Source organism: Mus musculus, chromosome X (genome assembly GCF_000001635.26).
Source record: "Mus musculus strain C57BL/6J chromosome X, GRCm38.p6 C57BL/6J".
NCBI classification, from domain to species: domain Eukaryota; kingdom Metazoa; phylum Chordata; class Mammalia; order Rodentia; family Muridae; genus Mus; species Mus musculus.
The window spans coordinates 167759529-167778873 of NC_000086.7; the positions used below are offsets into that span (position 1 = coordinate 167759529).

Sequence of the window (19345 nt, forward strand, 5' to 3'; positions counted from 1 at the left end):
GAACTGGAACTCAATCAGGTCAGGAAGCTGATGCAGAAGCCATGGAGGGATGTTCTTTACTGGCTTGCTTCTCCTGGCTTGCTCAGCCTGCTCTCTTAAAGAACCAAGACTACCAGCCCAGAGATGACACCACCCACAAGGGGACCTCCCCTCTTGATCACTAATTGAGAAAATGCCTTACAGCTGGATCTTGTGGAGGCATTTCCTTTGTCTGTGATAATTCCAGCTGTGTCAAGTTGACACAAAACTAGCCAGTACAACGTCCCACTGGCCTATATCATCATGCTAGCTTATTATCATAAAGGAGGATAAATAGCTTGAAAAAGGTATCACTGGCCACTGGGGTTCATCATGAAGAAGTACAGGTAACATCTTCACACTTTATAATTTGCCATAGGCCATTTTATTTTATGGAAGGAATATAACATATGTGTCTTGAATTTCTTTGTGTGGTTGTGCTATGTATAATTGGAGGCCAGTTGTATATAGTACAACTTGGAGTGGCTGTGGAAATCTGAAGGCTGAAAAACCTTCTCTAGAAAGAGAACATATACAAGGGGACAGAATGATATCTTGAGAGCCTGATCTAGAGTGTCATAGGAATGCTTGCAATCCTACAGCAAGAGGATGATGATGTGACTCCAATAGTTTCTTTATTTGTATACTATTTTGGGTAAGCCCATTGTTTGAAAGCCTAAAGCTACACACAGAGCAAACATAGAAGGTAGTTTCACAAACTAAATAGCTTCACTTAAACATAGGGTACTATCTGCAAGAATGTTTAGTGCTCTGAGTCTGGGACAAGAGAGATGGCTGAGTGAATAAAATGCTTGTTGTGCAAACATGAGGACCTGAATTCACTCACCCAGAACTCACATATATATATAATGGAGGTACGTTCCTATAGTTCTAGCTTAGAGAAGGCAGAGAGAAGGACAGGCAGATGTCAGTGGCTTACTATCCAGCCAGAATACCAAATAAGTGATCTCCAGACCCAGTAAGACTCCTTCCCATCTCAAAAAAAAAATAGTAGAAGTATATGGAATTATCAGTGAAGAAATTTGACAAAAAGAAATAAAATATAAACATGTAGGAGAAAAAAAGTTGAGAGCAATTGAAGTAAATGCCTATATTGGCCTCCATGCACACATGAGCAACTATACATATGTATATAGTATGCATGCACACATTCACACATGCATGCATGCACACAAACACACACGCATGCACTCTTACTCAGCGTGTCACCCACCTAAGTTCCGTGTTGGACTTGACAACAGTGATAGTGTGCCCTTGATTTATCGGCTTAGTCCTCTATTATGGCAGCACTTCTCAATAGTGACTAGGACTTGGGACAATGCTCTTTACAAAGTCCCATGTTACTGTTCTTTCATGCAGTAATGCACCTAGGTGTTACGCCTCATGAATGAGGTTTCTTTTGTGTTCTGTTAAAAAATTGTTTCCACACAAAAGCACAATTTGTTCTAGCTCTTTGATACCATCTCAAGTAGATACAGCTGGGTCTCAAACCATTTGTTTCTTCCCGACCCAAAATAATTTACATATGTTTGATGAAAATAAAGCAAGGCAAAGCCTCCTTTGATTTCTTCAGTAAACTGAGATGAAATTTATACACATTCTCAAAGCAAACACGAGTGGTAGGATAACACTAGGAACTTGGATTTCTCAATAAGCCATAAAAATCAACTAATTCTTGTGAACTCACTAATATACATCCTTGTCCATTTTATTTTGGCCCCTCCATCTTCAGATGTCTGTCTCTTATTTATTGTCCTATGCTTTCTCCCCCAACTACTGTTTCATTGAGAGTTATAAAAGCTGCCATAGGAAATTAGACATCAGTGCTTTGTTAAGAGAAGGAAAGCAGCAGCCCACTGGTTACATTGGATTCTGTTGCTTTATTGTGATTGTTGTATGTTTGTTTCATTTTGGGGAGTGGAATGAGATGTCTCTAACTTAGAATCGGTTTAAAACCCTTTATTCACTATACCTCAAATCTTTCTAGGAGACCTATCCCATAGAAAGGATCTTGTATAGAAAGCATATGTGGTTTTCTTCCTCCCGTTTGGCATGAAGCTGGAACAAATTAACTTAATGTTGCATGAAAATAAGTGAAGTTTCATTTTAATTAAAAGATAGAAGTGCTATATCCCTTGGCTGAGCCTTAGAAAGCACTTCCCATTCCTTAAAAGTAAACTGGGTAATTTTTCCCCATGGCTCATCAACTAGACTTTTATCTTAATCTGTTTTGATATGCTGGATTGGCCATATTTGCACTGAGGACTAGCTATTCTTCATGTTAAGAATGAAGCCGCCATATTTTGACAATTTCACAGCACCGAGGCTGGTCCAATGGGAATCCACAGTTAAAACATCAATTCTGATACCAAAAGCAAAGGACAGTAGTCAGGGAACATCATTTCCTGAGAAGAGAGCACCCAGTTAGGGACTTTATCAAGGTACTATAAGTTAAATAACTGAGTCTTTCAGCTTGAGCAGAAAAATAGTCTTCAAGTTACAAAGGGAAAGTATTGGGGATTTTATTAAAAAGCACTATAGGTCTTGTACAATGACATTAGAATAAGTGTGGGACAAAACCATCTTGTCACTCCTTCAATGTTTACTTCAGAGTGTGAGAGAAAAAAACTATATACATTTATTCTGAATGAAATATAAGCAAACAAGAACACCAATAATATTGGGAAGTTTCTAGGATAGTGGCCAGCTATTTTTATTACATGGCATACTATTGGTAAGCTTAGGAAGTCAGGGTGAAATGGAATCTGTTCACTTGTGTGCCAACAACTGCCTTAGGGCTAGAGAAGGAGTATTCCTGAGGAAGAAGTTGTGAACCCAACTGGCACATGTGGAAATTTGTGTATCAAGACACACATGTAGAGATTATCCACCCATTATTTGGACACTGATACATATCTTTGTTCAGAAACAGAAAGAAGGAGAAATTAAGTAGCACTCTGACAAAATGAGTATGTTAAAATACATCAATATTGATAAAATGGAAAAATAAATGCTTATTTATTTATCTATTATTTATGTTACTTTTTGAAGCTGGGGTTTCACTCTGTAGCTCTGGCTAGCAACTAAAAGCACATTCATAGCAAATTTCATATCTCAATGAGATTATAGGCATCAGCCACTAAGGTCTGAGTCTGGTGTTCCTTACATTGATCCTACTTTCCCTAAAAGATTGCCTGAGTTATTTGCTTGCTTAACTCTCCCCAATTCTTTCCTTGCTATTCTCTTGGAAGAGAAAACTTAGTGTTTGGAATGTTTGGAAATCCAGTGCACAAGCCCTTAAGTATGGTCATTGGGAAGTGCAGAAGTGTATAATTTCCAGACCACCCCCCCAGTGAAATAGTGTGGCATTTCTGTGCTTTAAACAGTGGGCATTCAAAATAAATGCTGTTTTGGACACTTAAGAAGTTCTAAGGAAAGAAGTATGGTATCATAGGTCACAAAAGAATAACATCAGACAGCCAGGGATAAGAATAATTCAGGGCAGTCAACCTTCCCAATATAGCATTTCTTTAATATTGTTCTTCATATTGTAGTGACCTCCAAACACAAAATTATAATGTTGCTGCTTTCATAATTGTGATTTTGTTAGTGTTTTGCATCATAACACAAGATATAGGATATCTGATATGCAACCTTGTGAAGGTTTCGACCCAGAAATTGAGAACTACTGCTCTAGAGAGAGAGAGAGAGAGAGAGAGAGAGAGAGAGAGAGAGAGAGAGAGAGAGAGTAAAAAGAAAACTAGGAAGAAAATAAGCTCATGAACACATTTGGGGAGGCAAAGGAGCCATGAGGTATCACAGTGTGATTTTTAGCCTTTATGTTTTACATTATAATTATTTGTACAGGAATTAAAGCAACAATGGACTCTCACAAGTATTTCTGAGACTGTAAACTAAAAAGGTTTACTCTTAGATAAACAGTTGCAGTTCCACTTCTTTACACTGAAAACATGCCAATAGTTTTCATGCAAAATTTTACTTTAAATAGGCTAATTATTGGTTCTACTTTTGCCTTGGAACTGTGTACTGAGAAGCAAAGCTATGGCTTTGTGCATGTATACACATCTTGGCTTTTTTCTATTCTCTTTGTAATTATTGATAAGTACTCTTTAATAGTTTCATACATGTGTATAATAGATTTTAGTCATTTTCCCTCCATATCATTCTTTTACATCACTCTACTTCCTCTTCTGCTAATTTTTCTTTTAATAATAAAAAGAAAGAGAGCATGTGTGTGTGAGAGAGAGCACATATACACATACACATAGACATATATAAGACAGAACATTCATACATAGCAAACAAAACAAATACAACATGAATAGAAATAAACAAACCTTTCCCCTCCTATTTTTGTCCTGTGAGCACATGCATTAATTACCCACTGAGATTAATTAGGGTTTCTTCCACGAGCATTGGTGGGAGGTTATTTACTCATCCTGAGTTACTTTTTAGCAGTTCCACCACCAAAGAAAATAGTACCTGTTCATTATATACCACCAATCACCAATAGCTCTCTTCAGCTAGAGTGGGCCTTGTGTGTCCCTTCTCCATCCATGCTGGAATGCTGACTGGCTTGAGTTTTGTGAAGGCTGGTTGCAGGTAAACACAGTGGCAATGAGTTTGGGAGTATAATGGCCAGGTAGCATTCATTCAGAGGACATCTCTCAGCAATATGATTCTCCAAACTCTGACTCTCACAGTCTTTCCACCCTGTCCTGTTCCACGATGCTACTTGAGCCTTGGAGGAAGTGGTATAGATGTATTCATGAGATTCATGTTGAGAGGTTTAAAACCACTCAGCCTAGAAAGATGCTTTCCTAGAAATTGCTGTCCTTTTTTTCCATCTCTTTGGACAGAGGCCACTATCTCTTTTAGGAATAAAAACAAAAACAAAAACAAAAACAAAAACAAAAAGAAGGGCTAGGTAGACTGTTCCATGAATAAGAGCACTTGTTTTTTGCAGGGGATTGTGGGCTCAATTCCCAGCAATCACATGGCAGCTTACAGTCATCTCTGGTTCCAGGACATCAGATACCCTTCTGGTCTCACTAAGAAACATCACACATACACACACACACACACACACACACACACACACACACACACACACACACAGACAAAGAGAGAGAGAGAGAGAGAGAGAGAGAGAGAGAGAGAGAGAGAGAGAGAGAGAGAAAGAGAGTATATAGCATATTTATATAAACAGGCAGAACATTCACACAAAGCAAAGCAAATAAATAAAAGTTGAAAAAAATAAACAAATAAGTCCATAGAGAATCTAATGTCAGTGTTTAACAGATGCCCCAAACCTTTTAGTAAAAAGAATTAGCATGCTCATGGGCCTGTCATAAGAAAAATTGAGGATCAGAGAAGCTGAAGGCTCTACCCAGGCCAGGAAGCCTGGGTTCTAATCTAACTGTTTCCCTCTATCATTTTTGTACCTCCAAATAAATGAGACAGCTTACACTGAGAAGAGTAATTTCAAAGCTAGAAGCTAATATTTCCTTTGCTATAAACCAGTCGTTTATAATAACAGCCTGCAATGATTGTGAATTTTAGGCACATTGCCTTGACTGGTCATTCTTTCCTTTCATTTAATTTTAAAGCTTACAACTTTTCCCAGTCAAAGCTTATTAAAAACTCGAGTTTTCAAATATTAAAAGTAGAACATCAAAGATGATTCAATTGAACTTATAAAGCCTCATTTCAAATCCAACAAAACATTTGTTGCAAGATGCAGAGGGCAGTAGAACTTGAATGTTTTAAAGCCACATCTTTGGATTATTCAGTTTATGGTCTGAGCAGGTTTCTGTTTTCCATTGATTTATGATAAAATCTAGCTTAAATTCCATTTCTGTCACCATGACATTTAGCCCTGGTGTTTTCAAGCTGTTAGGCAAACATTCCTGAGAATCACAACCCACAGAGTGAAATCCAGTCAGGAAATCCATCCTTCCTAATGAGCAATTCCAAGAAGGGAAAACATTCACAGATTGGGATGCTATCACTCCCCCACACCCAAGAAATCACTGTCCTGCAATAGTCTCATGAGGATGCTGACAACAAGAAAACCACTGCATCATTCCTGGGCCATACCAGAGTGGATGTGGACAGTATATGATTCAGACACATGGCACTGTCCTTGTAACTCTGGAGGGTTTTTTGTTTGTTTGTTTGTTTGTTTGTTTTTTGATATTTACCTTTTTTGTTTATTTCTTTCTTTGTGTTTTAGAGAAAATCCACTAAAAGACACATTGTCCATATAGATTCAAAATATTCTCACTGCTGATAAAATTTACTGTACTTACTATAAGGTTACTATACTTACTAAATGATTCTTATGCACAGAATATGACAAACGGATCATTTGTCTTAAACTATCTTTGGAGGAGTTTTACAGAATGAGGCTCCAGGACCTGAATTCTGTTTCTCTTGACTCCATTGCTTTGCCCGCTCTATGCATCTCCTTCCATTTCTAGCACCCTTGTGATATGATAGATAGCACCTAACCTACCTGCCATGCTTACTTACATACTCCTATTGGAAAGTTTTGCTTAATTAGATTATGGAAATAGCTACAATAGTATATATAATTACTGATAATGAGCATCTAAAGCAACATTAAATGGCAAATTGCCCTTCAATGAAATATTAAGTGCTTTATAGCTTGTTTGTCCTTGCTATCATGTATATATATATATATATAACATTACCTAGGAAGCCTTGGTTAGAACAGGACCCCCAACAGCACTGTCCCTTAGCAGCTAATGAGTAGCTTCTTTGAAGTCTTCAAACTGTCTGGAAATTTAAGTTTACAAAATTAGAAGCCCAAGGAAAATCCCCTAGTGGGTTCATGTGTACTCACATGTTATATGTCCACACACAGTTGCAAAATACCTAATCATAGATGCTTAGGAGAGCCAGAACTTTCCAGTTAATAGGAAAGGTAAAACTATTTTTTTTCTTTGTTAGACAGAAGAAAATGTACACAGTTGAGTGAGACATGGTGAGTTCTCACAGGCTGCTGGCACCATAGAAGCACTTTTAATGTCTCAGTATAAACCAGATTGCACTGAGTACTCTATGAATGAAGCAATGATGGACAGCCCTTGTCCATTGGCAGTTTCACTTCAAGGGGCCTGGTTTGAAAATCTGTGAATTTTTCTGTCTGAGAGCCTTCTTTCAAGACACATAAATACTAATGCAAACATGCTTGATCAATGACATGGGTCCACTGAATAAATCCCATAGCTCTTGACTTTTGAAGGGCAAGTTCAATGCTAACTCAATTCCAGGGGTTGGCAAACACTTTGAGGAATAAGCTAGGTGTGTGTGTGTGTGTGTGTGTGTGTGTGTGTGTGTGTGTGTGTGTGTTGTAGGCATTTAAAAGTATATGTGGCCCCTCGTGCTTACACATAAGGCAAGAGGATGACATCTGATGCCTGCCTCTAGCACCTTCCACCTGAAGCTATATGCTTTTCTCGAAGACTTTTTTCAGTCTCACTGGAACATTGTGGCAAGAAATGGTCTACACACATTTTCAGAATCCAGACAGCAGAGAAAATAAGGGCAACTCTGTCTAGAATGGGGGAATGTTTAGTAGTTTCTTTTTTCACCCTCAGTTCATCACATTCTCAGAAAAATTCCTTTTCTGTGTGTCCTCATGAGTGGACAATATTTTAATGTTTGCCTGCATTACCTTCTTTCCCTTAATAACATTGCAGAGGAAAAATATTTACTGCTCTTCCATAACAGATTTCTAGACATGACCTTAACAGGGCCAGCAACGTGGTTAGGATGATAAGATCGCTTGCTAGTCTGATAACTTGGATCCAGTGGAAGGACAAAGCAACTCCTGAAACTTGCCCTCTGAACTCCATACATGTGCATTGCTAAGCATATGCCCCGCACGTTAACAACAAATGAAAATTTAGCCTTAATAGCAATCTGATTTTCTAATAAAAATGGACTTATATAAAATATTTTATTCATTGAAACCCAAAAGGGACAGTATATTGGGGTAAAGATCGGTTTAAAAGAATTTGCCTTTCTCTACTTAGGTTTATTGAATGATGGGAAGATGGAAACAGGCAAATGTTTAGTGCTTTCCTTTAAGGACACCGAGAGATCATAACTACATGTTTTATAACTATACAAGGTATAATGAGTTGCTAATCCTATAGTCAAATATAATAACCTCTGTAACAGCACAGTCCTCAAATTCCCCAAACTCTCAGTGTTTATTTCTCATTAAAAATAAATTCAAAAGAATGTTGTCTGTTCTATTCTCTTTTTTTTCTCTAGGGAAATAAATATCTGATCTATATTTGATGGTCAGCAGAGCAACACAGTTTTGGATTTCTTTCTATTACTTCTTATGTTTCTTCTTTGTATTTCATTCTTTTTTCATTTACAAAACTCAAAATTGAGTTATTATCTATAAAACATGGAAAGTGACTTGAAACACTACACTTATTTTTTCATGCTGGCCTCAAACTTGCTATGTAGTCAAAGAGTTTCTTAAGTTTCTGATCTTCCTGCCTCTATTTCCAAAATGCCAGGATTACGGGTATGCATAGCACTTCTGGCTCCTTGTAGTGCTGAGGATTAAATTTAGGGTTCTGGGCAGGCTAGGCAAGAAGTCTACCAACTGAGCTATATTTCCTGCTTTAAGCTCTCATTCACTCTATGGATGCATCATCTCCCCATGAGCAAATGTACTGCCTCAATCCATTAGTGTCAGAATTGAAAAACATTCACTAGCTTATGCCCAGCTAATAATAATCTTCTTTTAGAGAAACAGTCATAAATTTGGCATAGTAGTTGGTATATGATTGTCATCCCAGAACTATGAAGACCAAGCCAGGTAGGAATCACAGCGTCCAAACTAGCCTGGCCTACACAACAAAATCCTTTCCCAAAAGGTGGAAAACCAATATTACACACATACAAAAACTAATCAAATAACTAGTGATATATGGCATGTGTTGATAAGATAAATATTGGTTAAGGGTAAAAGTTTGAGACACACCCAGACCAAGTTTGAAATTCACCCTGTACATTTTATTCATTTTTTAAATTAAATTCTCTTCCCCACTGTGGGATCCTGATATTCAAATTCAAGCCATCAAGTTTGTGTTGCAAGTGCTTTCAACTACTGAGCTACCTAGTGGTCCCCATTTCCATTTTATTGAACAAACTCATACAGGTTGTTCCAGTTCTCTTAACCTTACATATATCATTTTTAGCTTGCTGGGTTGTCGAACAGTATTACTATAATAACATTTCCAGGTGTAATACAAAAGTAGAGAGCACTAGAGACCTGTGCTTTATCCAAAATATGATAAAGCTATCTCATAAATATACCATTACACTACTGGTCTCACATATTATTATGTGCTGACTTGAGTCCCTTTGTCAAACTTCTTGAACTAATATATTGAAAAGACTGAGAACAGAGAAAGTCTCAGACATAAAACAGTGCTTAATGTATTAAATTGTAACATCCTCTAGAAGCATAAGGGACGTATTTTGTAAAGAGTTATGGATAACTTTTCCTTCTCTTAAATTCATGAATTTCACAAAGCTTCCTTTTAGTTAAAAGAAAAACAAAAGTCTTGTTACATATATCACATATCTAATTGTAGAGGGAGAAAAAACAACAATGACTTGAAGCATAATGATAGAAGTTTCAATTATTACCACTGGCCAACTGTGGGCACATAAAAAATATAGTCATGAGAATGAGTCAACCACTGAATTAAGAGAAAGGTATATTGTAGCTGTTTGAGGCCATTTCGTTTTGTGTGGTTTGATATCCACTGATAGACTAACTTAAGTTCTCTGAATTCCAATGATTCAGAGGTATTCAACTCCATCTCTGTGTTTGGTGATTAACTAGGAAGACTCAATATATGTTAGTTCTTACAGTGAAGATTTATCACTGTAATAGCATAAGCAAATTTTCATGAGGAATTTGGCTTCCCACACCCTCTTCATCTCATGTAATGTTACACAGAAAATATTCTCCATTTAGCAACATAATGTAGATGTTTTTGTCCTTGCAATTCCACTGAAGATCTAATAGTCAAGGTTTTAGTTTGTTGATTATCGTGTACTCTTAACCTCAGCATTTCACACATTCTTGACTCCCAGAGAGAAAGCAAGTAGTAACTAAATATCACATAGTTTGTGGAAACATTGAGAGACATCTCTCCAGGTTTCAGCTAAGATTCAAGTCTGAGAGCAAACCCTTCTAAAAGAAGCTTGTGTCAGCTTGCTCTGACAACTCCCATGAACATCTCAATTCCTTTGAAGATCAGTCTCCCCACTCTTCTATGTTTGCTCTTGAATTAAGAGATACCGTGATTGTTAAGCACTTTGGAGAGGCACCTGTGAAACGTATATAGTAACTGTGCTGATTTTGGAAGTTTTTTTTTTTCACTAGCATCATAATTTTCTGATGTCTCATCTGCAAAAAGGAACTACAGGGTAGTTGCTAAATACATTTTCCTGGACGTTGAATCCTAGTTTCACTAGTTGACTACCATGTTGCAAAGCTATTTAATATGGCTGTGTCTTCATTATGTACCCTGTGGTAATGTAGTAAGTATGGGATGTGAGAAGGACATTCATAATCCGTCTAGTACCTATGAGGATTACACAAGAGAGAATTCAGTGAAACGTTTAACAAGTACTTCACACTCCCATTGTCAAATGCTTCTATCAGGATGGTCTTCTTCAGGATCAAAAACAAATTAAATATATGAGGACCAGAGACTATTGTGAAAGGGATGGTAGTCTAATTCATTGAATTATTCTTCTCTAAAGGGTATCTGCCTAGCCTCACATTGCTTTTACTATAGACCCCCACAAGAAAATTAAAATGCTCTTCAAGTTTATGCAAACATCTCCTTTAGACATGGGAAGAAAAAAGTACATGTCTATTTTCACACACACACACACACACACACACACACACACAAAACACCTAAAATAACAACAAAAAAGCTGTGAAACCAGCCCACCCACAGTTTCTAATAGAAGAGTTTACTGACTGACCAACTATGGAGTCATGACAGACTACCATCTCAGAGCGATTTCGAGCTTTATTGCTGAAACTGTCAAAATTGCTATAGTTCAGAGACTCCTCCAGTGAAGTGAAATATATAGAAAACCCTAAATAGGGTTAAAACACTTACAGCATCAGAAAAGACCAAAGGGAATCTGATGAATGGCAGTTTCTAATCCTGACACTGAGGTCGAGATATAATCTTGGGAGAGACCAAAATCATTCAATGTTGAGAACAGTCTACTCACTTGGAACCTTTCTTAAAACTCCAAAGCATAAATTAAATATATATATATTCCAACATTCTTATGATTATCACTAATTATTTTCATCTTTCATCTACCTTTTGATTTTTTCCAGTAATCTCATACAGAAGGAGTAATACTTATTTAAGATAATTCAGCTTTTTAAATTCAAGATCAAAAAAGAAAAATCTGTAATGCTTCTTTTCTGAGTTAATTTCCTTTGCGTACAAGGGAAGAAGGAAGGAGAAGAAGCAACAGCAGGCAGTGTTACACAGACAAACAAACTCAAAGACAATAGCATTATTTGTAACTTATGCTGATTTCCATAGTGTAAATATTCACATTACAGCCAATTTAATGTTACTAAAGAGTTTTTCAGTTGTCTCTTATTAGGGGCAGTTAGGTTCAATACCACTAAATGAATGTGTGAAGGCATGAGAGCATATGACTTGAACAGTCACATGATCATGTAGTCTTGAAGTTCTTACTATATGCTTGGCACCTATAGTGATTATTTCTATCCATTCTCTATATATCAATAATATTAGACTAGTATTCTATTTATTTATATCCATTTAAAAATAGACACACACCCATGTAAGTTATTAACATGCTTCAATATCCACTTTATTGGATGAATATGAAGTATCTGAATTCCAGTTCTTTCTCTCAAAAGGAATTATTTACCACCAAGGCATTAACACTGAACCTGGGCACCTTGAGACAAGCACATATCCTCATTCCCATAACTTGACTGGATCTGGTGATAGCCTAAATCAATACTCATTTTATGTTGTATCCTACAGTAGAAATCACTGTATATCTGGAGTCTCAACAATCACTCCTCTATTTTAAGCAGAGGCTACTAAAAACATATTAGAGAAGCCTAAGGCCCTCTTTGAAATCTATGCTAGACAAGGCAACATAGACTAAATGAAACTAATGACAGAATGTCATATGCTAGGTAGTAGGGTCCTCTATGATTAGCCTTCCATTTTATACTGTACACAACAAGAACATCATTAATGAAACTAGAACTTGTTGAGTGACTTTGTATACTCATGTTTAACTGTTTACTAGATCTGTAGTGAGGTTCTTCAAAACCATGTATAGCAGTTGATAGGAGGATCTCAAGACACTACTAGACATTAGAAGGTTAATAAGATCTGCCCATGGGATATTTGTATATGTGCAATGTTTTTTTTTAATGCTTTTGCTTTGGTTATAAAATTGTAAGGATAACACAAATACTTCCTATATTCACTTTACCCAGTTCCCCATGGAAGACCAGGCCAGGGGAGCAATATCTGTGATATGTTTCCATTAACTTAATTCCAGATTACATTCTAATTTTCCTGACCCTGTCAGAACTGTTAATCAAATAACAAGACAACATGCTTAATGTCACAGCCTCTGTAGGTTGTTTTACTTCATAAATGTCCCTTTAGGGCCTTTCATCAACTCTATGAGATTGGAAGGGTAGGGGATCATTCACACACACAAAAAAAAGATGAAGATGAAGTTTTGTCTAATAGATAAACCTATAAATACGTGGCTTTAATACAAATCTCAAGTGATCTTTTATTTTAGTAAGCCTTGTTGTCATTGTGAGGGTGGAAATGAGGAGAGGTTTACTATACTACATTGATGAACTTGGAGTAAGGAATAGGAAACTTCAGCAAAATCTCAGGTCTGAATTCATCTTTTAGAATCTTTCACCAACATGTCTAGATATGTTGGTTTGTCCAACCCTCCCCATTATAAAAGTACATTGTTAGAATTAGCCTAGATCATCAAAAGCTATAAAACAGCTTCTGGAAATCTCATGAAATTCAGTAGTCTCTGCCATCCATGACCATACCTTTGTTTTATGATTATAAATTTATTTGTTATTGTTTGTAAATTTTTATGTTTATGAGTGATTTGCCTTGAATATATGTATATGTACCATATGCTTTTAGTGCCACAGAAGTCAGAAGAGGGTACTGGGTCCCTTGAAAGAAGAGTAATGAGCTACCATATGGGAGTCTTACCCTAGTCTTTTGTAGGAGCTTATAACTACTGAGGCACCAGGCCCACATCCTTATTCCTAGCTGCAAAGTGAACACAATTTGAATACCAACTCATTTGGTATAATCTTATGTCAGCCTGAGGAGCTATGGATCATTGAAGTTCAAAGGCTCACTGGGTAATAAAAATACACAAATAAAATTGAAATCCATGTAGAGCATTAATTCCTTCATATCAGAAATCAAAATCTTGGGGAACTAAATTTTCAGATCTTCTGAGTCCAGGCTTTAAAAATCACATTCTACATTCACTTTATTCTGCCACATAAGGGCCTTCATGTTTGGCTCTGAATAACTCCATGAGTAACCAGATACTGGGCTGAATGCTGTCTAGTAAACTGCCAGAATTCCTAGAGCACACTGTCTGTTCCTTACCATCAAAATCACTCAACTCATTCTGAGGGATGATGTTTTCGCAAATGGTCCTATTGTTATGATTTCTTCCCAACTAATAAAACAAAGCAAATACTCAGAATGACTAGAGAATAATTTGCTGCTTTTCTTTTCATTAAACAAATCTCCTAGTTATGTTATTAACTTTAGAAGTAAATACAAAAAAAAAGAAGGAAATTTTTCAAAGAATAAACTTTTTTTGTCCTGTCATTACCACAGATCTCTAATAGCTACATTGCTTTGGATATGCATCTCCTTTTCAAAGAATACAATGTCTTATTGTTTGGACAGTTGTCAAGACTAATCCTCCTCCTTACTTGCTTAATTTGTTATATTCACTATAGAACATTTTGAAAGAAGAAAATGAGATAAGCACAGGATTTGAAAAGGGGGCATCAACACTCCCCGCACTCACTAACCATTACTATCTTTCCTTATTATCTACCTCTATGTTAAGAATGAATAATGGGGGTCTATTTTTTTCTGTTGGAGTAATGACAGTCACATTATATAATTACATAGTTTGGATGCTCTACTGTACCTTTTGTGGTGAAAACCAAAAGTAGAGATAATTACAATCCTGCTGAGCTGGGAGGCCAGCCTTGCCACGTGGAGATCCCCGACAGTGGCCATCAAGCCTTCACTGTGTCTGACAAGACAGCCAGGGCAACTTGGAAGGCAGATTGGAGGTGGCAATTTAAGGAGCTACAGGAAGCCTGCACAGCAGTGTGGTTTTAGAACTAGCAATTTTAGCCTCATCAGTGGTAATTTACAAGTGATTTAATGGTGCTGAATCATACGGCCGCTTCAACATTTATGAGTGGACATAAAAGTTATGACAGGTTCTCAGTGTAAGATGAATATTAATGTTAAAAATTAAGCTTGCTTCTAACTGATATTCAATTTGTGAGACGTTCACATTTTAATTTGGGGGGCAGGGGCATAATTCTTTCAAATACAAATCCTGGAGAGAGATAATGACAGCTGAAAAAACAGAGTTCAGGGTACAACCAGTGCTGACCTCTGCCATGTTTGGAAATTGGCTTTGACTGGTAATAGGGCTATTTCCTGTGGATTGTGATAAAGTCTCTTAGTAACTTTTATTTGTTCTCCTTATCTAGTTGGGTTTTTTTGTTTGTTTGTTTGTTTGTTTTGTTTTGTTCTTTTAAAAGATGTTAAGATGGGATTTGTCATCAGGACTATGTTCCTGGTTTTAATCAAAAGTCATTCTATGAGCTGCTGACAATGGTTCAGTGAGTAATGGCACCAAACCTGATGACTAGAGTTCTATCCCTGGACTCACATGATAGAAATACAAAACCAACTTCCTTAAGTTGTCCTTGGACCTTCACAATGCATGTGATGGTATGAATGTGTGTGTACACATGCACACAATACAATCACTGTTGTCAGGGCCAAGAACCTGTAACTAGATGGCCATAGGCTTTAGAGAAGAGTCTACTACCATTGTTTTGCTAAATGGGCATAGTATTAAAACAAATCATAGTGATTTGCTGTTATGCTCATAGATTAGGGCATCTCTCATCCCTTATCAGAAGCACCACCTTGTTAACACAAAGATCCACAAGTAGTAAAGTTGTAGAGACTAAGAGACTGAATATAATTCTCAGCCTTAAATGGGATATTAATATCACAGCCTCTCTTATCAATTATCACAGGTCACTTTGACAGATGGGATGGAAAGATTGTAAAAGCCAAAGGTGTTAGATCTACATTTTTTTGGACACAGCAAAGCAGTGGTACATGCAAAGTTACAACACTTATGACAGCATAAATAGATACATAAGTGCTCAAACAGACCAAATTCAAAAAAACTGTTTAGCAACTAATAGCTTCTAGAAGAACAAGGATCATTCTTTATAAAGACGTGGACCCGATAGGTTGACCATGAACCATCTGATTATATGGTCAACTCAAACTATACTTGAGTTTTCTTTTAAAATAAAAAAAGATACAAAGTTGGCTGTGTAAGGAGTGGGGGTAGATCTAGGATGAGTTGGGAAAATGTGGCAGATATGATAAAGTATGAAATTTTTGAAGAATTAATAAAAATGAGAAAAGAAAAATGTTATTCCACTAAAAAACAATGCATTGCATGACAATTGATGCATAGCCAAACCCTTCCTTTCCATGTTGATCATTCCTTTAAACACAGCAGCTCTTTTTATACTGCTTTTGCAATGTGGGTGCTGGTTGTGATTGACATAAAATCCCTATAGTGCTAGTCAACGAGATGCAGGAGAAGAGAGAATATTCTACTGAGAATTACATAATTAATATCTGTTCTTACAGTCTGTGTAATTGCCTTCTGGTATAGTTGCTGGAGGGTGGTAAAAGTCTGGTGGGCAAAGAAGAAAAAGAGAGAAGCCATGAAGATGCCAATCATAAAATCAGGAGAGGAAAACCTGTGCCCAGAATGACATAAGAAAGTAACAAGTGAGCCTGAGCATTACATAGTTTGCCAATATTGGGAACCTATATAGACACTGAAAAGAAGAAAGAAGCTAGACCGTGCAAGTATGCTCTCTCTTTCTCTCTCTCTCTCTCTCTCTCTCTCTCTCTCTCTCTCTCTCTCTCTCTCTCACACACACACACACACACACACGTGTGCCCTATAAATCAATAGTGTAAGATATAGGTAATAGAGCTAAGGAGCCGGCATGCAACCTACTGGGGAGGCTCTGGTAGGTGAGCAGCCACCTCACACCTAGCACCTGAGGGATCAGGTTAAGTAGGCAGAGGGAGCAGAGCATCTACTCTCTGACTTCTCAGGAGCCAGCAGGGCAGAGTAACCCAGTTCCCGGCCCCTTTCCTGTCATCTTTGGGTCACCACAGTGGCAAGCCTAAGAAGGCACATCACAATAGGGTGCTCTGCCTCACCTGTTGCTAAGGGAAGAGTCAACCACACCAAAATGAGTCTGCATGGTGCTCGTGGGGGCCATGAGAGATCAAGAAATAGACGAAGGTCAAGTGACAGATCACAAGATTCATCTCATGAGAGAGCAGAGTCTCAGCTCACTCCTTGTATTAGAAATGTGACAACAAGGCAGCATCATATTGAACGAGAAAAAGATCATAGTTCTTCTCGTCCAAGCAGTCCTCGTCCTCAAAGAGCATCCCCAAATGGCTCCATGAGCAGTGCTGGGAACAGTAGCAGGAACAGCAGTCAGTCAAGCTCAGATGGTAGCTGTAAAACATCTGGGGAGATGGTGTTTGTGTATGGGAATGCAGAAGAAGGGCCTGGGAATGGGAAGACATCTGAGCGAGTGACCCTGATAGTGGATAACACCAGATCTGTTGTGGACCTGTCCATTTTTACTGCACAGCCAAATACAATGTTGGGCAGGATGGTTGGATCTGGCCAGAAACATAATTTCACATGTCCCAACGAGAAAGGAGAATATGAGGTGGCAGAGGGAATTGGTTCTACTGTGTTTCGAGCTATTTTGGATTACTATAAGAGAGGAATCATCCCCTGTCCTAATGGCATATCTATTCCTGAACTGAGAGACACATGTGATTACCTTTGTATCTCTTTTGAATACAGTAGAATTAAATGTCGAGATCTCTGTGCCCTTAAGCATGAGTTATCAAATGATGGGACTCATAGACAATTTGAATTTTATCTGGAAGAAATGATTCTCCCTCTCGTGGTAGCAAGCATCCAGAGTGGGGAATGAGAGTGCCATATTGTAGTGCTTCCAGATGATGATGTAGTTGATTGGGATGAGGAGTATCCACCACAGATGGGAGAGGAATATTCACAGATTATTTATAGCACACAATTACGTAGATTTTTCAAGTATATTGAAAACAGAGATGTGGTCAAATCAGTTTTGAAGGAGAGGGGTCTTAAGAAGATTAGGATGGGAATAGAAGGCTATCCTACCTACAAAGAAAAGGCCAGGGGGGCCTTCCAGAAGTCATTTACAATTATGTCCAAAGACCCTTTATTCATATGTCCTGGGAGAAGGAGGAAGGGAAGAATCTGCATGTGCAAAGAGAAAATCCATTATCAACCTGGCAGCAGCTGCTGCAGACATTCCCCTAGACCAGCTAGTAGTCATGCACCCTACTCCACAGGTGGACGGGCTGGATACCTTCCCAGCCACCACGCCTCGGGCAACAGTGATCTCCATCCTGAGGCGCAGAATCCAATGCTGTGATGCTGATGTTCCTGAAACCATAGCATGCTACTCTTCACAGTGACGTCATACTCCTCGTTCTGTACTACAAGGCCACCTTTCTTTATTGTGAGGTCTACATGTTTAGGAATCTACAGTGCAGGCATTTTTAAAGACCAAAGGTAGCTGAATAGTTTTTAATGAGTACAACTTTAGCATCCTGGTTCCAGTTCTATAAATACATTTTTTTTTTTAACCAGTAGGTCCGTGAAATTGGTTCTTTGTATGGGGACAGTCCTCTTTCACACATCTAGGTCTTCTCAGAAGTGGTGGGAATTTGGCAGCTGGGGTATTTTCAATGTAGTTTGATATTTATCATGCCTTGGGTAAGATGCAGAACATTACAGTTGCACTTCATAGATGGTGGTTAAATGGAGTTGTTGATGCCATTTTAGAGCTGTGATACACAGTACAAGTGCTTCTATCAGAGTATTCCCCAGTACAGTATGTATAGTAGGCCCACCACAAGCAAAAACGTATCTATCTTGGGTTTATTTAAACAATAGGATAAAATTTGATGCTTATAGTGTTGGTTCACTCATCTCCAGAGCCCTGCAGCCCTTTTAGAGTGAGTCACAAACAGAGAGGGTGAATGTCAAGAGGTGGTTTACTGTCCAGTCAGCCGTATCCTTAATCTGTTCATATATTTATTTATTAATGCTTTTTTCTTAAGAGTTATGGGATAGGAAAACGAACTGTTTGCTCTTCATTTACTAAATGATATAAACTCGAGATTTCATCAAAGTAAAATTTCATTGTTTAAAATAAAGATATAGGTAATACAGAATTTGAAATAAAACACTTATAATGCAAACTAAGAAATGGCAGTAGAAAGAGTTTAAAACTAGAAACAAATACAAATGGAGATATTACACATTCAGATGGATGAATTTCATGTTAAGATTCTACATAAATTACATATGAATGATATGTTTGTCACCTTTGACCCTTTTCTTCGTCTTCTGGTGATCCCTTGCCAGTTTCTATACAGTTTCTGATAATTCCTTGCCAGTTGGAAAATTCATCTCATAGAAAACCACCACCAACAACAACCTCAAAACAAAAATATCTCTGAAAGTCTCAAAGTGGTTCTTCAGCCATTCTGCAAACACAATTGGATATGGTCTGACAAAGCATGTTTGCTTATTAAGGAGAAACAAGATTGAAAGAATATGGTTCTAGGCCCCAAGAGGGGGGAAAAAAACCATAGAGTAAGAAATCAAATAGGCCTCAAAAGCAAACGTTTGAACTGAGGCAAGAAGGAAGCCTGACAGCGAAGGCAATATATTATAGTAGGAG

General features: G+C 37.6%; 1 protein-coding gene and 1 pseudogene across 13 annotated transcripts in view; one reads left to right on the forward strand and one right to left on the reverse strand.

The window, feature by feature from the left end:
• Positions 1 to 19345, reverse strand: part of Frmpd4 (FERM and PDZ domain containing 4) — a 1105936-nt gene that overhangs the window by 288223 nt on the left and 798368 nt on the right. The window lies entirely within an intron of this gene.
• On the forward strand, positions 16542 to 18220 carry Gm15238 (predicted gene 15238; annotated as a pseudogene).